General features: G+C 45.0%; 1 protein-coding gene and 1 long non-coding RNA gene across 2 annotated transcripts in view; one reads left to right on the top strand and one right to left on the bottom strand.

Moving 5' to 3' along the window:
• The window catches only part of LOC139057228 (corticotropin-releasing factor receptor 2-like), a 290,004-nt gene that overhangs the window by 86,763 nt on the left and 175,257 nt on the right, over nt 1-27,984 (top strand). The window lies entirely within an intron of this gene.
• LOC139057230 (uncharacterized) overlaps nt 1-27,984 on the bottom strand; it is a 348,067-nt gene that overhangs the window by 83,337 nt on the left and 236,746 nt on the right. Inside the window, exon 2 of the long non-coding RNA XR_011512646.1 lies at nt 27,540-27,755. This is a non-coding gene — a long non-coding RNA (uncharacterized lncRNA). The remainder of the gene's footprint in view (nt 1-27,539; nt 27,756-27,984) is intronic.

Here is a 27,984-nt window from a genome sequence, read left to right on the forward strand (position 1 = left end):
TTCAGCACTATGGCACATCAGAGAACGGGGGATCGGCCAAGAAGCGGGGGATATATATCATGCCTACGCCAAGTAGGTCTTTGAGATGGTCGCTGCGTGTTCATGATGGTTATGATTTCCAAGCTATGGAAGATACGCACAATTGGGGATCGTCTAACAAGCGCGTCCGCCTGTTGATTATGATGATTATGATGGTTTGCATAGCATGGTACATACCAGCAGCAGGGTGTTCGCCGTGAAATGGGTGGTACAATGGCCCATTCCCTCAATGGGGGGATTGACCAAGAAGGTGTAGTACATATCGTGCCAACGAAAGCTAGCCCTTTGAGATGATCGCAGTGGGTTGACGATTATGATTTCCATACTGTGACGCTTACTCAAGACAGGGCACTGGCCAAAAAGTGGCCGACAAATTTAGCATAAATAAGAAGAAATTAAGGAACACAAGCCAGTAAAAGATTTATCTCATTCCGCAGCACGGGTACGCGAGAACACATGCGCGTGCCAGTTTCTCTTACGCCAAAGATGCAGCAATGGAATGTGCTAATTTATAGCATTTCATTAACCGCTTCACAAAGGCTTCGCTTCACATAGTTTCCAACATGTGCATTGGATCTTCGCAACTTTTTCATTTCATAGTTACTGCGTTTACGCCAAATGTGAAGTTTCCGATGATATAGCACGTATATGGTGCAGCTTTCCTGCGTCTGCCGAATGCTAGTAGTTACTAATTGCAGATGCAGTTACGAGCGTTCACTCTGTCGATTTGAAAAAAATTGAGGGCATAAAACCAAAGAAACTGTAACATTCACTACCGTATTACTCGATACTTTCATACAACTGCAACTTGGACCGGTTGGTTATCATTATTTTAAAGTGAAGTGAAAGAGTGTATAAAGTTGATGCTGGACGAATGAAAGGTTTGCTAAAAGAAGTGTTATGCGCAAGAGTTGTGGCTGTCTTTCGTCGATTTACTTCAGAAGAAGCGGCAGCAGCAACAGCAGTTTATATTCACTCAGGGTAAGGCGAGGACCTTCGGCACTCATTCTGGTGTCTCACTGGCAGATGTGTGTTTCCGCCGGGCATGACGTCGTGCGTTCGATTTGTAGTTGTGAAAACAGCGTCCCGGCAGAGTCGCTAGGCAAACGCACTGGCTAGCATAAACTAAGATATGAATGCGTGTGATATTTAATCCTGTCATTACTTTGAAGAGGTTAGTTTCTGGACTAACTTATGAAAGGAGAAGGGTCGACAAATGGAGGAGAAATGGTCGTAGTGTTTCGGCTGCCTAAATGCCAGCGGTGTTCACAATGGTTGTGAGGTCCTCCACAATAACGTCTTGCATAGCTCACTGAACAGCTTTAATCCGCACAACATCACCATTCAACGAAGCTGTGCCTACAGCTATACTAAAATCGCAAGCTTTGGTGCTTCTATGAAACTTGACTTGATACGCGAGTCCAGGAACCTTTGCGTCCTTTTTTGCGACAAGCACGTTCTCGTGTAATGCGGTACTCGTAATTGCAGGCGCCCAGGCAACGGGGGCCGCCCAGGGCGGGCTCCGGCACCCGGCTCGCCTTGTCGTAAAACGAAATCAAACCGGACAGAAATCACCACGCGACAAAAAGTATCGGGGCGCAGGCACAATTCATTCCGTAAATAGGTCGGATCATCAGACGGGCGGTGTCGTAGCTGGTCTTGGGGCCGGGGTAAATGGCGCGCCGTCTGCAATTCGCGAAACTGCCCACGAAGTCTTGGTTCGATGGGACCGCCGCAATTACATTATGCGCAGAAGGAGCCAACGCCCCACTACAGAAGGAAAATAATAAAATAAAGTACGAATATTACCACGGTTCTTGACCGTAATGGCGGGGCGTCCGCACGAAATTACTTGCCTAAGCATCCGGCAACACTGTGTCTCTAAACAGCGTAATATCGGGAAAGTTGTAGCGTTATAGCGCCAGCTGTTAGGAAGAGCTGGCATTGCAACACATTGTATTCATCTTCAGAGTCCTCTCCTGTCACCAGCAGCTAGCAGACGACGTTTGAACACCGGCGGGGCGACATCGCAGAGCAGTGGTCAGTGTTACGGTGAGCGTGGCTTAGCATGCACTACAACTTTACAAGACTACCCAGCTCAAGTGAAGCAGGGCAGGTCAAGGAACAGAGGGAGAAAGACAGAGAGAATGGAAGCAAAGGCAGGAAAGTCAACCATACGCACATCCAGTTTGCTATCCTATGCAAGAAAAAGAAAAGGGACATAACGGAGGAACTGAAAGGAATGAGAAAGGTCAGTGAGGGTGATGTTTTAAGTAGGTCGAAATGCTCCAACAGAAAGGGCAATGTGAGATCTGATACTAGTGGAATAGTTTGGCGCTGAAAGATATTGTTACGAGAACAGCATGTATTTACAAATTATTGCTATATTCAAGGTTACAACACTCACAAGCAGTGGTGACGAATGCAAGCCTCTCGCGAGCCTGTGGACACTTCGTCGCTGTCGTCGTCACCCGACCGACAGCAGTAGCAGCCCCTTCACTGTCTCGCGGCTTCACTCCCCACCCATTGGCGTGAGTGCCGACTGGGTGCTTGTTAGGGCAAACCAGAGGGGCCCGTCACGCCGAGTTTAGTCTCACAACGTGCACGATAGCAGAGAGTGGTCGAGTAGATGGCGCTGGCTCGACGACTGGTTCAATTTCGCATGTACCGTCGTTGACTCGACGTAACACACTGTAAGCGCCGCCGTAACAAGATAATTGCTTTTAGAAGAGACCGATACAGCGGGACGGAGACCACAGCAGCACGAGGGAACCTGGGCGACGGTCTCTCTAGCGATGGTCATAGAGAGCTTTTTGGGAAGCCTGGGATACTGTGAGCCGTTCACGAGCGATCTGGCGAGCTGTATCGTGGCGCGATATGGCATCGAGAACGTACGCAGTGGATGAATTTAGAGCAGCGAGAAGTAAAGCACTAAGAGGCAGAGAACGTTCGCGTCCATAGATAAGACAAAACAGTGAATAGCCAGTGGTGTCATGCCTTGACGAGTTGTAAGCGAAAGTAACATACGACAAAATAGCGTCCCAATCGTGGTGGTCGGCTGAAACGTACATTGAGAGCATATCGCTCAGAGTTCGGTTCAGGCGCTCTATGAGTCCGTTCGTTTGTAGGTGATAAGTGGTTGTGAGCTTGTGGTGAGTAGAGCATGACCGATGGATGTCCTCGATGACGCGAGATAAAAGGTACTGGGCTTGGTCGGTCATAAGCTGTCGTGAAGCACCATTATGCAAGATGATGTCATAAAGAAGAAATCCGGCGACATCCGTAGCGCAGCTGATTAAGGAGGGGCAGATAATGGCGTATCGCGTCGCGTAGTCGGTCGCGACGGCGACCCGCTTGTTTCCTGATGTAGAGGTTGGAAAGGGACCAAAAAGGCCGAGCCCGACATGAAACAATGGTTCTGCGGACATGTCAATAGGATAAAATAGACCAGCTGGAAGCGTATCTGGCCACTTATGGCGTTGGAATTGATTGAATCTATCGACATATCGCTGCATGGAGCAGCAGAGACTGGGCCAGAAGAAAGGGCTCTTGACGCGATTTTAAATGCGGGTGACACCTAGGTGGCAAGCGGTAAGTTCATCTTGAAGCTGGCGGAGGACAGCTGACTGCAGATGGGCAGGAGGGACGCGAAGGAGTCCAGGGCCGTCGGGACGCATATTGTGGCGGTATAAGGTGGCGTCGTGAAGGCAGAGCACGTGGAGTGAAGGGTCGGGTGCAGCAGAGCTAAGACTGTCGATGATGGAACGCAAAGCCGAGTCGCGGCGTTGTTCGTCCCCTATGTCAAGCAGGTCCGAGACAGACACGGCGCAGGCATTGGTGTCTTGTTCGATGACGTCAGGGGAATCTGCGGGATGCCGTGACAAGCAATCAAAATTTTGATGGAGCTGAATTCACTTAATTGTGCACTACTGAAAACGAGTATTCTTGCAGGCGGAGAGCCCAACAACCTAGGTGGCCTGTGGTATCCTTGAGCGAAGAAAGCCAACAGAGGGCTTTCTGTTACCACGGTGAAGGTGTGGCCAATCAGGTATAGTGCGAAATTTGGCGACAGCCCAGACAAGAGCATAATAAGCTCGTTCTATGATTCAATAATTCTCCTCCGGTGCGGACAGGAGGCGGCTAGCATACGCCATAACGATGTCATGTGCGCACTGACACTGAACGAGGACGGCACCGATTCAATGGCCGCTGGCATCTGTGCGAACTTATGACGGTGCGGTCGGATCAACATGCTCTAAAAACAGAAGTCGTGGGGATATTGATAAGCGTCGGAAAGGCAGCAGCTTGGGGCGAGCCCCATGTAAAAGCGTCTTTTTTGACGACTGCGGTAAGGAGACGCGAAATTACGGATGAAACGGCGGAAATAATATAAACTTAGTGCACGCCACGAAATCTCTGGATGATTGCCCATTTTAGCTTTGTCGAGTGCTTGAAGGATGCATTGAAGTGCATTGAATTGTTTAGCGGTACGGACTTTTCTGAAGAACGTTTATTTTAAATTGCCACTGCAAATCGCAGTCTTGACTTTAGTGAATGTCGCCTCTACCTTGGAAATTTTCATAAAGATAGTTTTGTTAGAGTTAGTTCGGCTGCTCTACGCGTTTAACTCAGAGCTGATTTTTTATGATACCAGATGGTATCTTCCTTGCTGAAATTTTTCCTACCTTACCACATTCGGTGCACGTGAAGGATTGATCAGCAAAATCACTGATTTTTGTTGTTCACTTAAATGGCCGATTAGGCGGACACACGTTGCAGCAACGCACGGTATCTATAAACAGGCGCATTTCATACCACGAGAAAAAATAAAGTTAGCCACATATTAATTCTGTGTAATGCTGGAAGAAAATATTTTGGACAGATTAGACTTTCCACAGCGCAGTCATTCATACTGAACCTACGTGGCTTAAATTGACAACTTGATTGATTGAGCAATTGATCACTCCCGAACCTGTTTTCCTACTCAATGTGTCTCTAAATATGATTTTACTTATTGGGTTAAAATAAGACAATTTGTTGCCATGTTCCGACAACAGCCACTCTTGTTAATTTCGTCGAAAAATATTAAATATACCAAAGACAATATGTATATAAAAGACATTTTTTTTGTGCAATTAAACACACACAAAAGGAAGACACATAAAGGCAACACGGGCGGCACTTCCAGCTGATTTCATTTGGGCTGTGACCCATGAATATATATACACATACACGCATGCCCTGGCTGTTCACAAATCTACGTTACCTAGCGGTCAAGAAATCTAGTTGCCGATTTATAGAGCACGATAGATGTATCGCTAATGCAATTTGTACCTTTATTTTTTATATAGTAAGCCTCCATTAGCTCAATTGCTGTTTGAAACCTACTTCTGCCAAGAACCTTAATCTCAGAAAAAACGTAGTTTGCACATGCAGGCCTTGCAGTGCGCAGGCAAATGTGTCACGCCATGTTTCATTAGATTGAGTTCGTGTTCCCTGGCTCGTTCATTTATGCAGCGTCCAGTCTGTCCTATATAGGACTTGCCACACTCAAGGGGAATTTCATACACCACACCCGTAGCGTGGCGTATGAATTGCGGCAAAAAAACATCTTTTAGCAAGCACCGACTAGGCCAACAAGCAGTTCTGTTGCAATATGTATATACTTTTCCCCCAAGTTAATAGCATTTAAAAGATCAGTTGACGACAGTTGTTCTTGTATACGGCTTTTAGCCCCTCTCTTACCTCATTGCCACAACAGATACAAATTTACTTATTGTATCGCGTGATAAATTGCCCAAGTGTATGCGCACACTTCTCTTGTTCACTATGACCTGTGAATGGACTGTGAATAGGGAGTAGCAGCAAAACCGCACCCACTCTCTTGAGGTATAACAAAAAACTGGAACGACCTTAAATCTTAAATCTTAAATCTTAAAAGAAATCTTAAAACTTAAAACAATCTTAAAAAGAAAAGTTACAACGCCAGCTAAAACCGTTATCTTGCATTGTTACCGTTCTTAATCTAAAACGTGCAAGACGCGAGTGTTTCAATCAGCAACAAAATAGTGAGTCCGGCAGATCAAGTCAAGAATGACGAGGTCATGTTTGTCAATAACAATTGATGTCGCTTTCGTTCAGTTCTTGAACGCTCACTATATAATAGGACATGTCGTAAGAAGCCCTTTACCTCCAATCTCATAGCCGGGATACCTCACTTCCAATAATGCATTGCTCATCAACCGATTGATCAACTGCGACTTACTGAACGCCGTGATAACGACTTCGCCGTCGAAAACTATCTCGAACTATCAAAACAAGCACATCGACATTTCGAGTCATGGCCATGGCGCGGCAAGTCATCGTTTGCACTGGTCCATTCTTCGTATTCTGTTCGTTGTCTGTCTGTCTGTACACCATCGCTTCCACCTATGTTCAATATATTGCTTTCGCTTTTTTTATTAATTGACGCCCGCAGTATTGTTATACGAGTTAGTCGTCAGCCGAACGGCGTGTGGACGCCAAAGTTCACTCGGTAAACTTGCGCAACCTCCACTCGCCGCCACCCGCATTCGCTTTTATGCGGTTCACTAAAGAATGGATTCCCAATTCGCTCCATGTCTCAATAGCGAGGACCCCGACAGAATCCCGAGTTTAGCACACTCGTCGAACGCATACTCGGTTCTCCCCACGAGTCTCCGCCGCGCGCAAGCTCCATCCTTCGTGCGAAGCGGCGGCGAGTACACAACCAATGAGCCGGCACAGATGTCCAGACTTCCACGCGGGGCGACGATTGGAACCGCGGCTCGCGCCGACCCACACACACACACCGTGTTGGACTAGCGTCGCGCTTATTTGATGGGCGCCTGGGGGAGCTCCACATTCGACGCCGTCCTTCGCAGTTTATCGCCTGATTGAGACATGGGGTTGCTGCCTACGCGCCGTAGTGTGCACATTCGGCACAGGGCACACAACCCTTTGGCAATCATTGCGCCGACCCCGCAAACAGATGACTGGCGTGCGGCCTCATTGTGCCGTCACGAGGGGGGAAACGCACAGCGAGCTTAAGGCGCAATGGCGCCAGCGGTAGCGGTGGCCCAACAGTGTCGACGTGACACGCCTCGTACTATAAAGCGCCATATTTGCCTCCGCTGGGTGCACCGACGAGACGGTTTTTGGAGATGAAGTGGCCGCGAATGACCAACACGCTGACGATTATGCGATTTTGGCACGTGGTGCGCAGTCCCACTTCACTGTCAGTGCTTTCGTCACTTGAAAATTAATGGCCACTAAATGGCATAGATAGACTACACTTCACAAATTATAATTTTCGTCGTTAAATCTCTGTTGGTTTCTTTTGTTCTGTAAGAACGTTCTACGCAGCTAAGTAAAACATAACTATGTCAAATAAACTATACTGTTTAGTAAGAGCAACTCTTACCTTCTAGGTGAGAGGGTGTTCGAAGTAAAAATAAAAATAGCTATTATTACGTAAGAAAAAGAAAGGCTGACAAGAAACGTAGTCAAGATGGCGCGCCTTAATCCCGGCCGCGGCGGGCACATTTCGATTGGGGCAAAATGCAAAGTGGCTAGTGCACTCAGGTTTAGTTGAACGTTAAAGAACAACAAGAGATCGAAATTAATCCAGAGTTTCCCACTATACAGCTTACCTCATAAGCAAGTCATGGTTTTGGGACGTAAGACCCCAGGGAAAAAATGACGTCGATCATTTGTCTTGCTATCGAATCTGAATGTGTCGATGTGTCCGGAAAGAGAGCGTTCGTGCCTTTCAAACAACGCTTGCTTTGCGAGCTATTGCAATGTTTCAAAATATTAGGCTTAACGAAAGCTTCTTCTTCCGAAAACACCTTCCGAAAGAACACAAATATAATACGAGCACATAACCTAAACAATGGAAAGATACGGAAGGCATGCAAAAGCATTCATTCATAGTTGCAGATGTTCATCATCCTGCCATATACACTACTGTAACCGAATCACCATCTCTAGGAATTTTTTTTGACTGAACATCTATTTATTGTCAGTTCAAAAATTATTGTTTACTTTGAAACTGCAAATAGCGTTCAACATCTCTGTTATGTAGGCGGGAACTGCAAGTAATATATGATCCACTGTTCGATCTCACTTCTGGGTCAATATATCGCAGAAAGTTATCTTGGTGAAGCGGCAAATTCCAGGGGCGCTGTTTCTCTTGATAGCCAGACTTTCTTGTCACATTCGAATGGATCCATTAACCTTACACAGCATCTTAGGTCCAATGCCGGGCCCTTCAAAACAACAGCGGTTTTTGGATTTATTGGTCAATTACCTGTCACAAATTGGTCTAATCGGCAAGCTTTTAAGATTCGCCACTTCGTATAGGAAAGCCTAAATTTACCCGTCATCTCACCTGTCAATATTAGTATCAGATTCACTTACGCATTTCATACTTAGTTTTATTCTCTTTTCGTCTTTTTTCTACTCTCATCTGGATTCTTTCCATGCCATTCCCCATCCTATCCAGAGTAGCATGCCAGCAGTTGCATACGCGTCACCGGCAAAAATGTTTTTCTAATAAAAAGTCCTTCTCTCTTATGTTATGTATTGCATGTAGTTTCCGTTTACGGTGTATGTATTCACCTTATGTAGTTTGCTTATCGTGTGTGCTCGAGCGCTTTGCATGCTGGGAAAGGGGACGTAACCTTAACCATTCGTGCTTTTTTGTCAGCCTCTGAGACATAGCTTCTTTGTATATTTCTGTGAAATCAACATTCATTCAACCCTCTCGCGCTTTCCAGACCATGGAAGCTGGGTGCGGCACCTGTCTTTCCGAGAAGCCGGCGCTTAAGACATCGTTGCTGGAATCGAACCTCGGTGCCCTAGTGCAGTAGCCCGACGGTCTAATTATTAAGCCACAATGACACAATCGTGCCAAAGACAGCCAGGTCATTGACGTGACCGCAGTGCGTGTCACATTGCGTAGCATGGTTGCGTGATGGCACAGTTTCCTTTACGCCAAAGACGCATGGATAAAATTGGCAAACTTATAGCATTTTGAATTAGCAGTTTTACAGAAGCTGCGCTTCACACACACTTGAAGATGCGTGATGAACATGCACAATATTATTGGACCGCAATGCCTCTTTCGTCTGCGGCGCGTCAGAATGCCATTTACAGTTTACTAACAAAAACTAATTCACAGAAAACCTTGTTTAAAATACGTTATACGACGCATACTAAGTCTCCATCAGGCGAGGCTTAACGCAGACACTCTCTCACGCCGGTCTGGTGTCTTGAGGCGGCAACACAAAACTTAGACGCGAAAGTGCCTCATCCAAGCTTCTAATGGAGAATCGATTGTTCTCGTAAGCGCTAATGGCCTCAACCCGTTGGTGTGGCTATCCTCGAGAGCGCTCTGGCCTGTATCTTGAGTGAGGATTATCAATGTTGGTGTAAACGAGCCGTAGAAGATGGCGTGCGGCCCTCGGTTTAAGCGTCGTTCACGGCATTCGAAAGTGCGAGAATCAAGGGCGGCGGTTCTTTCGCTTAAGCGATCCGCACTTAAAATGTGCACGCTGCTAATGGCTCGCACTCGTGCGCGCGTTGACAGGGCGTGTTGCCGTGAGCTCGTGCGCCTGCGTGCGTTTGGGTGCGCTGGCTTGTTCACGCGCGTTGCGCACACCAGTTCTGGGCTGATCTGTGCACAAAGAGATGTACTTGAAAAGTGGGGGAGTGAATATGTCGCCTTTTTCATTCCTTGCACTTTTAGTTGCTGCCTTTTAACCGTGTCGCAGTATATTTAAGCAAACAAATATGATATAAAATAAAAGATAGGTTTAAGAGTTTCGCATCCTTACTTTAACATTCGTATTTATGTCGCATTCGTATTTATTCGTATTTATTGGTATTTATGTATTTATGCCCAACAAATGGCAATGGTAGTATTTATGTCGCCTTGACCATAAAGCCTATTCTCGGGGGACCAATAGCAAATTACGCACTGTGTTTTCGTTTCTTCTGTATTGACACGAACTTGTGGCGCCAATAGCCACTGTATGGGCCAGCTCTTCTTGAATTGCGTATTTGTGACTGTTCAGAAGCACTCTGTGCATTTCTTCTGTCTTCTTCCTTTGTTTCTGGAGTGCTCGATCACAAGGAAGCAAAGCAAAGGAGGAAAGCCGGTCGCGTAGTGTTTGCCATGAAGTTGATCGTGGTTCACGAGATGCTAAAGCTCTCCTCGAAATACGTGACACAGAAAAAAAAACTGCCGGCCCCCTATTTATTTTTCTGTTCTCAACTTATGCCATCGGCCCATGCGAAGATGCTTCGCTGCACTGGATGGATGTGCTGCCCGTGGGGTAAAAGCATTTCCTAGCTTAGGAAGCATGCCGCTGCTTAGAACTTAATCGCTCTTCGCTCTTCTCTTTTCATCTTCCATCGACGTAGGTCACCTCTCCCCGTTTCCTTGCTTCCGGAGACGCACAGATTGCGGAACACTTTGGAATATTAAAAGAAAGAACTTATGGGGAGCCAGATAACGTCCGTGGAACATGCCTTGAGGTAGAAGGCAGGCCTCAAGGCCTCACAGGAAGGCATTCACAAAGCATTGCTTCTTTTTTTATGTTTCTTTATTTTGCTTCGAGCAATTGTGACTGGATAGGGAAATTCCTTGTCCGTAGCTTCATTTGATTCGGATAAGTGGACAGCGATGGACTTTGCGCACCGGACGTTTCTTTCAACAATTTATGTCGGGAGTTCAGGGATGAGCCGATGAAAAGGGACGCACTTTTCGACAAGAGGCGATGGTCATCGCCATAAATTGTGATGCGATGGGGGCGAAATGCGAAAACACCCATGTACTTAGATTTAGGTGCACGTTAAAGAACGCCAGGTGGTCAAAATTTCCGGAGTCCCCCACTACGGCGTGCCTCATAATCAGAAAGTGGTTTTGGCACGTAAAACCCCATAATTTAATTTTTTTAATAAATTGTGATGAGCGTCTGAGCGTGTTCAAAGAAATCGCTCCTCTTTCTCTATCTGCTTCTTCCACGCTCTAGCAATACAACCTCTCACTTCTTTCCAAATCTACCATAAATGAGCGGTGATCAAGTCTGCAGGACGCTTCTTTGTACAATCCACGAGAAAACGGCAATGAAAGAAGAAACTTCCACTCGTTTTTTTTTTATTCTAAACAACAAAGGAAGTGGTAAATTTCATTTCTGTTTCTATTATTGTTAAAGATTCCCTTCGTTAAGGCTGGGGCAGGTGACCCTTTCATTCAGACATCACGCAGTTGGATGAAGAAATAATCCGACAAGAACGGGGGTACCATTATAGTCGTAATTATGCAGTGTTTCGCCTGGTGATATTTAATTTAGGTGCTTTAGAGCGCAGCTCCTGGGTGCCTGGATTGAGCGTCGGCGCAGCCCGGCCTAACTGCGCAAACGCGCTCGTGCCGCTGCTTGCGCGTTCGTCGTCGTCCTCTACCACAGCCATGGCTTCGATGCCGTTCATCACGCTGGCGTTCTCATAATTCCCCTCCCTCTACGAAGGCGTTTATTATTATTATTATTATTATTATTATTATTATAATTATTATTATTATTATTATTATTATTATTATTATTATTATTATTATTATTATTATTATTATTATTATTATTATTATTATTATTATTATTATTATTATTATTATTATTATTATTACTATTATTATTATTATTATTATTATTATTATTACATGGTTTTTAGGGGATGCCGTCGCCATTAATTCGCGCCGGCTACTCCTTTCCAAGGCGTTGACGGCACTGGCCCACTGACAATCGGTGCGGTGATTTCGGTCTCAAATACTTCGCCTCAATATATCACGAAATGGAAACAATTAAGTATGGAGCTGCGCTCAAATTTCGCACTAGGGAGTATCGTAATCGTCGGACACATTTTCTCTATTCAATATTGTAGTCAGCGATTCCATGCCACCACATGCTGACACAACTACGTGAATGTTATCGGCGCGCGTCATTCGTGCGAGCTGTGCCGCATACTGGCCTTCAACTTCAGCTCATCATGTGCATTCAAATGCCGGCGGAAACTCTTCGCCACTAAATCCGCCTGGATGTAATAACTGCGCTACAATGTGCCTTCGCGAAGCCAATGGGCATATTCAGTTAAGAATAACTGCTCGAGTTATGGTGAGGTTTATTACAAGCTTCGAAGAAAAATGGCGCGCATACTTTCAGAGCAAAATATTCTTCAGAAAGGTGGTTTGCTGGGCGAGTTGGTAATGCAACCTTGACAGCGCAAAATATTATGGAGGGAAAGAAAGAAAACAGATACGCATATTCTTAAGGCGAGAGTCGATTAATTTACATTTACGTTAGAGACGAAAATTGAAGAACAAACGGAGAAAAAGCGTGGAGGGAAGCACTGACTTTCTTGCTCCAGTGAATGCAAGATTAAAAGCAGCCAAGGATGAAAAACGCAAATGGCGAAGAATAACGGTGCTACAGTTCTTCCCAACTTTCTTATTTTTTTTGTCTGTTGAAGTGCGGTTGAAGACTGTTGCCTAGGATACGAGCCATGATTTCATGAAGAGTGGGAACACCGATCGTGTGACAGCACAAAACAAGATCAACCTAATATATACATGCTGTCTCTTCTCTATATGGTTATACAGGTTACTTCTGCGGTAAGAAGAAAAAGAAAAGAAAAACGTTTCGTCTCAAAAATGTAGCACTAGAGAACAGCTTTGGAGAACTTTTGCTCTACTACACAGAGGTAACTGCTTATTGCCTGTCGTAATCCCGCCAGGGAGAGACGACTGGTAGAAGCTGCGCAGGTGATTCTATAGGGACAATCTTGCAGCGGTAAATGCTCCAGCATTTTTTATTACAAACTAAACCTTGACATTCGACGCTCTAAAAAAGTCAACTGCCTGGATAACCGTGTGATATTGTTACAGTAACACAACCATATGACTCTGTACACTTGCCTCAAACACGAAGCCACTGAGGCTTGGAATAGCTGCAACCTGAATTTCGCATCAAATATATACCCACGAATGCGCATGCGCAAGCTATAGGTCGTCCAGGCATGCGCATAATTGTGCGCCGCGAGAATAATAAGCGTGACGGCGAAATTACAGGAGTAACGCAATATGTGCCAATACTGGCTTTGGTTTACAGCAAACACGGCGTTTTCCTTGGTTGGTGACCGTAGAGCATACCCCGTGTATATTTTTATGCGACACACTTCTGTGTTCACGAGTGTTATGCGCTTGTTGGAATTATTTTCTTACTTTCCCTTTTTTATGTTCTTGTCTGAGTAACGAATGTGAGATTTTAGACAACTGGCTCTAACGGAGCCCACATTCCCAATTTTCTACTTGTTAAAAATAAATCATTGAATATACATACAACGAACCCCCAGGAACCGTAAAAACATTATCCGATTAACAGGAGTGCCGTAAACTGAGAAAGCTGTGCAGATGTGCCGCACTATATGTTATACACCTTCTTAACACAGTTGGATATGTTAAGCATAAAGAAGTCAATGCAGTAGCTACTTTGTCCCGTGTTTTGGGCGCAGTCGATGGCTGCTGGATTGGATAACCTTTTTTAGTCTCGTTATCGAGCAGGCGCCGGTAACATATCAACACGATATCAACGCACTTGCTGCATCAGTCATTGGCCCAAGAATATGCGCTTGTTCAGAGGGAGTTCAAATTATCGTCTGACACTCTGTAAGGAGTCCGCGGTTGTCTTTCATTTGGTGATGTATGGGATGAGTGGTGGCGACGCGAAGCTATCCAGGTCAGCGCATGTCATGTACTTAAAATATATCAAACGCTTACCTGTTTCAGTTTATGCCAAGATTTCTTTTACTACGGCTTTCCGGTTAAATACAGGTGTCGCAAAAGATGCTTACAGTCATCAATCTTCTAAAAACGCTTTGTTAGAGCGTGCTTATGTAGCTACATTTACAGATAGTTATGAAAATACTGGTTCCGAATAACAAAAGTATTCTTTGCATTACCCAAATGCAAAAGCAAGCAATCTAGAGGCTGTTGTTCTGTTTAAGCGATTTTCGTTTACCGAAATTCTACTCTAAACAAAAACTGAGGCTCAGTACAGAGGCATAAGAAAAAGCCATTTCAAGGCTACATAAGCTCTACCTTAGGTGGCGAAACAAAGCAGCCAGGAGTATTTTTCTCTCAGTAACAGGCTGCCAAGGTAATAGTAAACCCTATTCGAATTATTTCGCTTCATTGCAGATACAATATAAAAAAGAAAGAGCAGGCTTGCGCAAATGAAAATATTGGTAGCCCATTTTCTGCTCTTCGTCATGCCTTGTTTCTTCTGAGCAGAACATAAATAATGGTTACGCACTAATACCTTTGTGTACTTCCGTGCATTTCTGTTTTGTTATCCGTCGAAACCCTCTGGTATTTATTATTGTTGGACAGGTCCCAGAAATAAAAAGCGTACTTAATGCAGCTATATTATACATGTGTGTGCGTGCGTGCGTACGTGCGTGCGTGCGCGTTACATCATATATAGCAATAACATCTATTACTGAAGAAAACGAGCGGTTTTCTATTTGTTTTACGTCCCTACATTTCAAAGGCTCTGTTTACCGGTATGATTCAGTCACTAATAATGTTGTGCAGGTTGCTGCAAGCAACCAACTTTCCAGTAATTGACGAAAAACAACTGAGAGGCGTAAGATTATGTTCATACGTGCAGTCTCATTGCTCTTGGCAAATTTTCGCAGCCTTTATCACAAGATTGACGAACCAAAAACGTTCATACATTCTTACACCACAGATATAGTAACAGGTACGGAAACGTGGCTCTCCAGCCAGATCACAAACAGCCGACTTGCGCTTGACCGATCTTTTGTAATCTTTCGAAAGGACTTGGAAGCCTTTCGATGAGGCAGAGTTACGATAGTCATTAAAGATGACTATCAACCGTCTCTACTGATAGCCGATTCTCCCCTTGATGTAGTCTGGGTCTCTGCATGCATTAGATACCCGCAATGTGTCATTGGTGTATACTAATGTCCAACTGATAGCCGTTTGGAATTTGTTCATTTTTTTAATGATGTTGCACAACAGGTCATATCCCGGTTCCCAAAATTCATATGGATATTAGGGGGTGACTTTAATTACCCAGGTATCGAGCTGTCGACGTCGTCCTTGAAGGCAAATAGCAACAGATCTGAAAGCCTCAATTTTCTACAAATCTTGCACTTCCACCATTTAACTCAATTTGTGCGCGAAGCAACTCAGGCTGTCCACGTAGTAGACATTCTTTACACAAATCATCCAGACCTTGCTGCAACACATGTACTAGAATCATTAAGTGATCACATGGTGGTGTCCCTTTGCATTGAAACCTGCCGAGCAAAATACAGCGAAAAAATGTATTGTCAACTACGCACGCGCCGACACTAGCAGAATGATTGGTATGTTAGGCTCATTCACAGCCGACTTTGCATACAATCTTCGAAACAGAACGGTAAATGATAACTGGAGCTTGTTCCGCGATAAACTCAAAGAAGTTAAAAAAATTATGGGGTTTTACGTGCCAAAGCCACTTTCTGATTATGAGGCACGCCGTAGTGGAGGACTCCGGAAATTTGGACCACCTGGGGTTCTTTAACGTGCACCTAAATCTAAGCACACGGGTGTTTTCGCATTTCGCCCCCATCGAAATGCGGCCGCCGTGGCCGGGATTCGATCCCGCGGCCTCGTGCTCAGCAGCCTAACACCATAGCCACTGAGCAACCAAACTCAAAGAAGTTGAAACTAAGTGTCTACCAAAAATAACCATCAGCTTAAGCCAGAACGATCCATGGTTTAACCGCGAAGTGAAAAAATACATAAACAAGAAAAAAATAGCGTTCAGAAAAGCTGCCTGAAGAAACGCTCAAGAAGAGTGGTAAACTTAGAAAACCATAGCCCGCCCTACAGAAACTACAATTCTCGAAGCTAAAAACAAGTTCTTTAATTGCACCCTTCCCAATATGATAAAAACTGATCCAAAAGAGTTCTGGCAAGTGGTTAACCCAAAACCAAATCACACTGCTCCCTTACTCATTTCCGAAAGCGGAGCAGTGTTTAACACAAGAAATAGCACAGAGCAAATGCTTCTGTGCAGTTTTCACTAATGAACTGCCGCTTGATAACACTCACGTACTTGAACAATTATCTATTCAATTCCATTTTTCATCCATCACGATATGTGAACATGGTGTCTCTGACGCAATTCACAGGCTTCGTCATAAAAGCAGCCCAGGTCTTGGCGGTACAAGTGCTAAACTTCTAAAATTAACCTTGCAGTACTCTTCTGTCTTGTTATCTTAATATTTCAGCAGTCCCTAGAGATGGGGTGCCTACCGGAAGATTGGAAATCAGCATTAGTAATACCGGTATTTAAAACTGGTGACACAGCAGACCCTAATAATTACAGGCCTATATCACTGACATCTATTTGTTACTAATTTCTGGAACACATCGTGTACTCCGACATGATAGCCTATCTTACGAAAATAGCCTGCTCCTTGATAATCAACGTGGATTTCGTCAAAATCGCTGGTGTCAGACGCAACTATATGAACTTGTAACAGATATTCATATCTCTCTGTACACATTAATTTGTACAGATGCCATTTTTATTGATTTTTCTAAACCTTTCGACCGGGTACCTCATAATGGACTAAACTTGAAAGCTAGCAACTTACAGCGTGACACGAGGTGGTCGATTGAGGAGCTGCTAACGAACAGATTTAAAGTAATCAGTTTAAGCAACTCCTTTTCTAGCTAAACTCACGTCAGTTTGAGACTTCCTCAAGGGCCCGTCCTTGGCCCACTGCTATGTTTAATATGCATCAATGACATCGCAACTAACACTATTTCACAAATACGTCTCTTCGCAGATGACTGCGTCTTGTATAATGAAATAAGCTGCCCTGCGGACATCTGTACTGCAGTCTGCGCTGCAGTCTCTGGGCTGCAGTCTGATTTAATAAAACTAACTGACTGTTGTGACACATGGCAGATGGAAATTAACACAGCCAAAACTAAATTAACACTTAAATTTGCTTCGATTACTCGACTTACATCTGACCAGTATACAAAACGCGTTATTACTTTTGACTCAATATCTTCAATCGAGTACTTGGGTGTTCTGTTTGCCTCCAATTTAAGCTGGAATGCTCACATTGAGTACATTACCACAAAAGCATGTAAAAAACTTGGTTACCTGAAATGGCGCTTACACCTTGCAAACACAGATACCAGACTTCGCATATACAGTTCTCTTATCAGACCCTCTTAGAATATGCGTCCATAATTTGGCACCCCCATCACTGTGATCTCACTCAATAATAATAATAATAATCATACTACTACTACTACTACTACTACTACTACTACTACTACTACTACTACTACTACTACTACTACTACTAATAATAATAATAATAATAATAATAATAATAATAATAATAATAAGAAGAAGAAGAAGAAGAAGAAGAAGAAGAAGAAGAAGAAGAAGAAGAAGAAGAAGAAGTGTGGGGAACTAATTTAGTTTACTGCGCGCGTCGTAGGAGTCTCATTAGCGAATGTAGACCTTCCGCCTCGCACGACCTTCCTGAAATTTGATCGCAACGGCCGCTTGCGAAAACTAAGGCGTCGGACTTCTAATTAGACCAAGGATATCGCTAGCTTTAAAAACCGCAACGCATAATGAGAACGAAACAGGATCCGACACTGCCACTATGAAGCTTCCAACGTGAAATATAAAATGAGGATGTGATAACCCATCTGTGAATGCAATAACGCCAGGTTCGAGCTTGAGGAACGCGTAACTATCTGCGCCCTGAAGTCTGCGATCCACCCACGCATGAGTAAGCAATAGCTGCGCCTGAGAATATGATAGGCAAGACGAATATGTTGAATGTAGCTTCCTTCTCCCGTAGTAAACAAGACGCGCTAATGGGCACTGCCTTATGGCCACTTAAATGTCAGGTTCATCGCAGGTTAGGCGGGAAGTGGCTTCCCGGCTTCCTTCCAGTTGAAGAGTCATATCGAGGGAAAATGTCAACAGCGTACTTAGAAAAGTTGCTTCATAACGCGAAAATGGACTGGAATGAGGATTTTAATTTTTACTTCAGCGTGATGGAAATATCGGAGCTTTCTTTCGCGACTAGTGTGGCTTTCGATCGCTTCATTAAAATAGCTTCATTAGTTATACAGCACAACGTCGCACGAACTCGTCGCGTTAGTGACATTATCTTTTTTTTTTTCACAGCACATTGCTAATCGAATTCCTGAGGTAATAGCGATGCCGCAGGAAACCAAGGATGTCCGCTCATTAAAGGAACACTTAACTGAAAAAAGATTTCTTCTGCATCGATCAATTACCGTTCTACAACGCCAAAAACACCACTCTCACAACGATAACACTTTTGGTAAGCCAGAAAAAGCGCAAAAACGAAATACGGGTGGCGACGCCTACTTAAGTTCCCGCACCTGGGGTCTGTGACGTCTTGGATTTTGATGGCATCTTCTAGGGACTACTTATTATATACAGCGGTACAGATTGACTACATTGTGTTCAAAAGGAACCAAATATTACGCATGGCAAGTTTCGGGAACCTTTATTTAGCCAACGCGGCCCAAATGCGAAAACATACTTTGGAATCCCTGACGTCACGCTGACGTACCGGCGCTGGGGTTGCGGCGCGAAATTCAAATACTGATACTTGGACCTTCGTTTTTTTCATCTAATAATCAAACTATGTTTTTTAAATGACTGCCTGCAGGGTTCTCAAACAATGCTCCATTAGTGTAAACTGATTTATTGTTTCGCTTTAGCGTACCTTTAAAGCAACTGGTTTCTACGTTTTCCTTATTTGCTAATGGTTAGCTTCTATGCTCAGTGTACGTGTCTTCGAAGCGAAAGGAATTAACGATGCATTTACATCGTGCTTATTGCCCCTGCTGATGTCGTTGTTTGAGGTGCTCACAGCGCTCTGGAACTTGAAGAAGAAAAAGTTGAAGCGTCACAAAAAAGAGGAGAACACAACGTAGAAAGACAAGAGACGTTCAATCTATGTGTGCAAGACTAATTGCTATATAGATGATGGAGGTGACTAAAATGATGACTAAAAAAACAGCTTTGAAAAATTAAACTTAACAAACAAACGGCCCAAAGACGGATTGTCTGTTCTTCAGGACCAACACCTTAAGAATAACGCCAAATATGAAATAAAGGGGAAGTGCCTCAAGCTCACTCTCAAATATATTTGGCTGGGAAGCAAGGTCATGGAATTTGGAAAGAGGAGAGAAAGTATAAGGAGAGGAAAGACAGGGATGTCAACCAGACGAGCATCCGGTTTCCTACCCTACACTGTGGGTAAGGAAAAGGGGGATAGAAAGTGGAAAAGAGGGAGAGAGTAAGGAGTAAGTGCACGTGGGAGGGTTCACAAGGTAGAGCACTGCACAGGCCCGGGCCGGGCCGTCCGAAGCCTTTTTCGGCGGGCCCGGGCAGTGCTCGGGCATGGAGCCATTGGTGCGTGCCGGACTCGGGCCCACTCATTAAGGGGCCTAAGTCGTGCCTTCGAGCAGACGCGAACATTATGCATTGCATGGCCCAAGGCATTCTGTGCCAAGCAGAAGTGACACGTCCAAAGAGCTGGCTCTTAATATACTTTAGCACAGAAATTGAAAAAACAGATGAAATTCATTTTTTTTCCACAAAAACCAACATTGTTTTCGGGTAACAAAAAATTAATTATGGCGAAAACGCTCGTTAAATAATTTCCTTGTTACCGCTTTTGCGATTGCACTATTACAACTCTCGATACTATTATATTATTTTAGCGCTAACGCAAGGGTTGTCTCTACTTGTGAGTTTATTTTATGCTGTATGTTCGTGAATTTGCCTGTGCCTATATATATGTATACGTGTATATTCGCGTGCTAAGTGACCTCATAGGACCAAATCGTACGAGCAAGGTGTGTACCAGGGGAAAAATAACAGTATAGGCAATGGGCCAGATCAGTGATGTTCCCATTGGAGAAACAAAGATTTCGGTCTTTTATTGCTTATACATTGCAGCTGGTTAGACTCTAGGAAAGTGAGGCTGACAGATAGGGTAGAATATGTAAGGAAAAAAAATATTTTGTTACTTTTCTTTTACTGGTGCCCGCACCATGGCCGCCGCGGGGCGGGCACGAGCTTGGAACCATGGACCCGGGCTGGGCTCGGGCTTCGTAAAGCGCCGGACGAGAAAGGCTTCATAGGTCGAGAAATCAGGCCCGTGCAGTGCTCTTGCACAGGGACACTATAAGCGGTCTCTTAAACCGGTGACCCTTCAAGTAGTGTGCTAGTGCACGAATCGCTTTTTGTGCCAGTGGCAGGTGGGGACATGGTCCGAGTATCGTTGATTCAGATAACAATCGCGAGTCCAGTCGGTTTAACGTTGTCCTGAGAGAGAGGCGTTGTATGTCGCAGCGAGGACGGATACACAATAGGTGCTCGTTTGTTTCCTCCCACCTACAGGAGTTGCGCATCGGACTCCCGGTTATTCCCATGCGATAGGAGTAAGCGTTCGTGCACGGCACTCTCCGCGGCAAGTGGCACAGCAAGGTCGTTTCGCCGCGGGAAAGGCCAGATGGCAGTTGTAGCCGAAGCAAGGGGCCCAGCTTATGCAGTCGGCAATCGAACGCACTTGAGCGCCAGATGGCTTGGCACTGTCTTGCGTGCAAGCAGACGAAGTTCCCTGGCAGCGTCTGTCCTCGTTAAATGTATTGGGTGCCTCTGGATCCCTTCGTAGGCAGACCGGGCAGCCCTGTCAGCGAAGCCGTTGCCGACGATTCCAGAATGAGCAGAAATCCTCTGAAAGATTTTGTTGCCGCCTGTATCCAGAGCAGGTTGGTGTACTTCCCTGATGTCGGATATTATCTGCACGTATGTTCGGTGATGTAAGGCAGACTTGATGCTCTAAAGAGCTACCTTAGAGTCACAAAATGCCACCAATTTCTGTGCAGGCTCTTCAGTGACGTAGGTAATAGTTGCATCGAGGGTTACAAGTTCTGCCACCGTAGATGCAGTCAGTGTGGCACTTTGAATTTACCTGTAACCTGCTTAGCTGGAACAACAAACGTGGCAGTTGCACTGGTATGTGAGGTCGAACCACCGGTATATATATCAATGTGGTCATGGTAGGTTTGATGCAGTATTAGGAGCGTTAGTTGTTTCAGAGCCGGTGACGGATGATTCGCCTTCTTTGTAATTGCGGGAATAGCAAAGTTCACTTGACGCTGTCGCAGGCACTAGAGGGGAGGTGAAGGCATCGCCACCGGTGTGTAATATGATGGTAGGCATTCTTGATGAGCGCTAATAACTTTTGAAAAGGTCAATTGAGGTCTCTCGGCTGGTGTGATGGTCGGGGATCCTTGACAGATGGCGAATGTGTGTTCTGAGAGAGTCGACAGGTACGTTTATCTGGACCATATGGTCTCTCGGGATGGCAATTGTTGTGGTGTTGAGGTGCACTGAGGCAGCCCTAAAGACGTGCGTGTATGCTCTCCAAAGCGCGAATATTGGTGTTGCATGTATTTGACAAAACTAGTAGAGAAAGTGTAAAGCTGTAGCATAGAACGGACTGGTGTACCCCAGGTTTTCCAGCAGATAAACATGAAGGCCTGAGCAATCACATTGAACTTCAAGAAGATGCAGTGAGGGCTCCAGGAGATGTTGCGGTCAATGATGACACCCAGAAAGCGGCGGGTCTTAACATAAGAGACAGCTTGATCGCTGATTGAAAAGGGATAGAATGACATCTGTTCGCGCGTAAAACCAACCAATGCGCACTTTTCAGTAGACACACTGAGGCCTTGTTCTCGGAGATAAGAAAGACGCCGTCATGTTTGCCACCCGCTGAAGCTTGGCCCGCACCTGAGGGCAAGTCACCGCAGAGGCCCAAATGCACATGTCGTTGGCGATTATTGAAATATGAACTGTCCGCGGTTGGGCCGTCTTCGGTGTGCAAGAAAACGCACTTCTCAGTCTAGTAGTCCTGAATCTATTGATACGTCTGGCTACCACCTCCCGCCGTCTCATGTGAGTTGAGTATGGCCTCATGGGCGACGTTATCGTACGCTCCTTTGACATCGAGAAAGAGTGCCACTGGTAGGCGCTTGAGGCATATTTGTTTTGGACCCAGGTAACGAGGTCAATAACGTTCTCGAAAAAAGCCCACCATGGCGTCCGGATAGACGTTGAATCACTCGAGGTACTATTCCAAGCGACCAAGAATCATTCTTTCCATCACTTTGCCGACACAGCTCGAAAGCGCAATCGGTTGATGTGATGATAAATCAAGCTGAGACTTCCCACATTTCAGAATTGGCATCAAGCGGCTCGCTTTTCATTGTCTAGAAGCGACGCCGTTGTGCCTCGACTCATTGTAGTATTTGAGCAGCTCACCACGTGCGTCATGTCCGAGGTGGCATAGGGCAGTGTACGCGATGCCATCTGGACCTGGTGACGAAGAATGCCTACAGGTAGCCAGCGCAGCATCGAACTCTTCGAGTAAAAATGACACGTTAATTTCTGGCACACGTGCCTCATAGACGCCACTTCGAGCTGCGTCAGTAGTGACGACCACGGAATTAGCAACCCACGCTAAGACCTCCTCAGTCACTTCAAGCTGCTAGCGGCGTTGGCAGAGGGCAAGAGCAGTAAAGGGCTTCCTTTGATGTGAACATGAACGAAGACCGCTAATTGTTGTCCATATGTGCGAGAGCGATCTTCGGGGTCTTGCAATTTATTAATACGATGCTGGACTTTCTTTTGCATAGGTCGTGCAGCTATCAGCTCTAGAACGGACTTCATGTGCCGATACTTTCTTTCCACCTGTCGGCGAGCAGCTTTCCACCTTTCAAGCGAGCGGCTGAATACTTTCATGGCCTCCGCAATGGTATCTTCTATATTGTGCGAAACTCCTTCCCGACATGACGAATCAACTGTACGCTCGACAGCAGAGGAGGATTGCTCAACTCCACTAATCTTTATGTATGTTGCAATATGGTCGCTTCCGTGTGTAACTATGTCCGTCAACAATTTGATACTTTAGGCTAAGCGCCATGACACCGAAGAGGGACCCCCGGCACGTTAACTGGTCCCCGCCAACCACCGGCAGCTGGCTTACGCCCGCTGCCAAAGTCAAATCCAAGCAGCTACTATAGGTCATGCTTCGCAGAAATGTAGGGCTGCCATCAGTCACACAGCACATATCGAAGTCGGCAGCAAAGGAGGCACTCTGGAGTCAATTTTAGTGCTTCCCCATAACTGGTGATGCTCGTTGAAATCACATGTGATAACCCAGGGGTCACTGTTGATTAGCAGTATTTCTTTAGGCTTTTCCCGTCAAAGTGGCCCACCGGGGATATGTAGGCTCGAATAAGTGTAAATGACAGTCTTCTTTTTGACATGCAGGCAGACATAAAAGTTGTCGACATGAGTCTCTACTGCGTGAGTGGCATACGGAAAATTCGTGGGGATGTAGATTATTACTTTGCTGCGCTACGCATACGAACAAGACAAAAGATTCCTATCCAGGCAATCTGACTGAAACCGATGTATTTGGTTTGCAAATGACCAGTATAGGGCAACGATTTGTAAAAACAAATCGTTGCTATAAAAACAAAGTCTGCTATACGGTTCCTGATAACTCTGGCACTACATCGCAAGATAGACACACCTTTATCTTCAGTGCGGAAGGGGACTAATGTTCTAGCATAGTGCTTATGCGATAATAGCAAATCCTGGATTTAGTGCATCGAGTACCTGCGGAGCACTTCTAGCTGCTGGTGTTTGCAGCTTCCTCAGTATTAAGCGGATTCTAATTACTAGCAGTTACAGCATTACATCTACTTGCCTGTCCTGGTCGGACACATCACCGACGGTTGTCCATCGAAAGTTTGCTGTGGTTCGGTTGGGGGTTGCTGTCGTTTTCGTAAGGCAGGCCAAGTTTCGGCTGATGTGGATTTCTCGGTGGCCTTGTCCTGCGTGATCGTTTCTCCAGGGCATGGCCTGGGCGGCAGAGGAAGAGGTGATGTTGTAGGAAGTAGCAAGCGCGTAACAGCCTTCCTTGCAGAACGTCGGCGACGGGAACGTTGTCTCCTAATTATGGCGACGGCTTTTCGATCAGATGAATGATCTCTCACCATCTCTTTCAGGATGGCCATTTTGTTCTTAATATATGGGCAATTCTTCGATTAAGCCTCATGCGACGAAGTGCAGTTCGAACACTTCCTTACAGCGGTGCCACATTTATCTGTAGCGTGGGGCTCAGCGCAGCGAGGGCATGCTGCTTAATTTTCGCAGACGCTGTTCACGTATCCCAGTTTCATGCATATGCGGTATTGAAGAGGCTGCGGAATGAAAGGCCGCACAGCCTGTCGGAAGTGTCCCATCACAACATGCGTGGATTGGTATTTACCCTTGAATGCAATATTCGAGCAGCGTGAAGTGCCTAGCCGAGTAACATCGATAACAACATAATTATTTGCTGGCTTGACAAGAATCGGCAAGTCCTTATTAAGGATGGCCAAGTCTACGTTGTAGATAACGTGGTGACTACACCAGATCTCAGAAGGATGTAGGAGCACATCTGAATGTCATCAAGGTCTGTTAAACTGCGTAAAGTGGTCAGAGCACCCGCATGCTGGACGTCAATAGCCATGGTTTTTTTTTTTTCGGGTGTTAACTCGAATGCTGATATTTCGTTTGGCGATGGGGCTTCCATTTACATCGACACAGATTGTCTGTTAAGCAACTTCATGTTAATGGTAGGGAACACGGGCACAGATATGATGTTATTGGCGTCCGGCTTCTGCGTGTGTCTTACTGTTTGCGTACTTAACGATGGAAACGTACTGGCGTTCCTTCTCTTCGCTCTGCGGCTCTGTACAAGTTCGAAGTCGTCGTCGGAAGGGTCGTCACTGCTGAGAGAGTAGACTTGGATGTCCTCGCTGTCGCTGTCGATCTGTTGACTGATCCGCTTCCTGCAGGCGGCGGCGGCTGACGCCGCCGGGGCGGTCCACTTCCATCACCACCGAGCAATGGGCGACGACTCACGGATGCACTCAGACTTTCACAGGAATAAATCGTAGCTACAAAAGACAGGACTGTGTCAAAAGACACTTCGTCGTCTTTGGAAATATTTGGAAAAGCTGGCTCTAACGTAGCCTACCTTTTTATGTTGTGACAACAACAAAAAAAAAAAGGCTCGTAGAATACGACATGGCGTGTCAATGTTCCGTGTTTAGCATGTACCAGTTCGTACTGCTTGATCTGAATAGATACTACCTCTCTATTGAAATGTTATAAGACGAGCGCTTTCAGTTCTTTTTTTTTCGAAATTAGCGGTAATTGTTTCTGTTTCTGTCTCACACACGTTTCTGCTTATTCACGCGCTCTCGTGTTTATATGACAGCATATAGCATAAGGGCCCCCTTCACAACTCCTACGAGAGTTATACCACGGCTGGTTATACGGCCCCAACTTTATACCATACCCAATGTACGTAGCTTTACGTATTTTCCCTCTTTCCCGTCCCCCAGAGTAGGTTAGCCAACCAGGCGCATTTCTGGTTAACATCCCTGCCTTCCCTTTTATTTCCTCCTCCTCCTCACGTGTTTCAAACTGCGCCCGTAAAAAAGTGCTTTTCTCGATGAACTTTCATTGACGTTTTTGGGTTTATAATTGTTCGTGTCAAACTTACTGTTTCTAGCTTTTTTTTTTTGCCAGTGAATATCATAGTCACATTTTTTTTTACGCTGAAAAGTGTTGCGTGACCATACGTCCTGCCCTTCAACACTGTTGTTGCATATCATACACAACATAACACAGCCCTCGAAAAGCAGTCCATAGCAATGCACAATGCCATCCGGCGATGTGACTTTGTAGGATTTAAAAAAAGGAGCGTCGATATTTGTGCGCAATATAAGAACACTTTATGTAACTTTATGCGGGATACAGAGCTCCAATGACTCGGAGCTCGGAGTTGGGCCCGAGCAAAAGCTTCCTCAAGAGTAAGCTTTAGCTAGGGCCCAACTCCGACGCGGCCTATTCAAATACATGTAAAACGCAAAAACGTTTTATGAGATAGCCCCTGGACCAATTTTAATGAAGTTTGTTGCATTTGAGAGATAAAGTTAAATTCTGGTGACTGTTGGAAGCGGAATTTCCATTTAGCTCCTGGATCTTGTTAAACGAATTTTCAAAAGTTCGGAAGTTCGAAAAATATAGAAGAACGAAGTTTACAAATTCATTAACGGCATTCATTAGACCATTGAAAGCGGACAAATTTGATATGTCATTTTACATCTTACATGAACTTGTTACGTTGTTTACAAAGGTTCTGCAAAAGCTGCATTTCCATATTACTATTTCTTTTAGATTCATATATGGCATATAAATTTTGTCTGCTTTAGATGAACTATTAGATGCAATTGAAATAATTGTATTATCGTTTTTCGTTTTAGAGTTACAGAGTTGTAAACTTAATAGGTTCTCTTTTTTTGAAAACTTGCGATATTTGTCAAATTGTAATAAAAAGTTAAGAACTTAAATGAAAAATTCGAAGCCATCAGTCACTAGAGTTTAAGTTTTTCTTTTAAAAGCAACAAACCTCGTCAAATTTGGTGCAGTAGTTGCCGAGAAAAACGAATTCTCCTTTTACATGTATTTAGATAGGAGCACCCGAGCTAAAGCTTCCTCTTAAAGCACAAGCGTATCTGCAGTCTTGGGCTCCACAACACGACGTGATGGTCGTTGAGCCACTGCAGCCACATTCACAGAGAGATATTCGTCCCCCGTGAAATGTATTTCCGATGAATATGCGTAAGTATGGCCACACGACTGCAGCCTTTTCAATTCCTCTCCAATCCTTAGGCATCAAAGGTTGCTCGCAGCATAATTGTCAAACTAAGGCACACATTCGGACGCATAGACAAAATCTGCAAGCGCATTGCAAAAATTAGGCACGAGGTGACCTAAAAGCAATGACAGTGACACGTGTTTAAACATATTGCACTTGAATACAGTAAAGACAAAATAGAAAAGAGAAGGAGGTGGTTACTTAAAGTTAATATAAAAGATATTGACGACTTTATACAAAGTTAAGCTACGTACTGCACAAAAGTCAAGTATGCGAGAAATAAAAGGGAGAAATGTCGGATATCGACAAACGCGTACTGGAAGAAGAGCAACAACAAAAAAAAAAAGGGGGAGGGGACTAGTGAATGAGCATATATTTACTTTGCGCGACATGCTGCAGCTGGCACGCCCACTTACAGGCGCAAACATCCCCTCACACTGGTGTAATTTAAGACAGCGAAGCAGAAGCAACACGTAGTGGCAACAACAAGAACAACGAAATCTCTCCGACTTTCTATCGCATACAGCTGCATCTCTTACCTTCACATCGCACTTAAAACACACATTTTCTGTTAGAAGCCGGGCTCTTCGCACAAATGCGCCTCGTTTTTCACTGCGCTTCACCATCAACGGCCGTTGTCGAGCATCCATCATTTTACCGAAGGATATCATTTCCACGATCTCTGGCAGGCTCTCACTGCACGCTGCAGGCTCCGTGCGTCGGCAGCCAGAAAGACAGGAGGCACTCATCTGATGCTGCGAAAAGTGCAGGAAACTGTCTATCACGTGTTATGGGGCCCAGAAATAAGATAACGAAAGAAATCTGTCCGCAAAATGAAAGAACATTCGACAAGTAAGCACCGCCCTTTAAGCTTCGCAAGCAAGCCGGTCTATTCTTCACGTTTAGTCCAATTGCGCAATATACAACAAAAGTACAAGAGCCTCTACGCTACTATTAACAGCAGAGCTGTCTTAGGCCAGCGTT

Source organism: Dermacentor albipictus, chromosome 3, assembly GCF_038994185.2.
Source record: "Dermacentor albipictus isolate Rhodes 1998 colony chromosome 3, USDA_Dalb.pri_finalv2, whole genome shotgun sequence".
Taxonomy (NCBI): Eukaryota; Metazoa; Arthropoda; class Arachnida; order Ixodida; family Ixodidae; genus Dermacentor; species Dermacentor albipictus.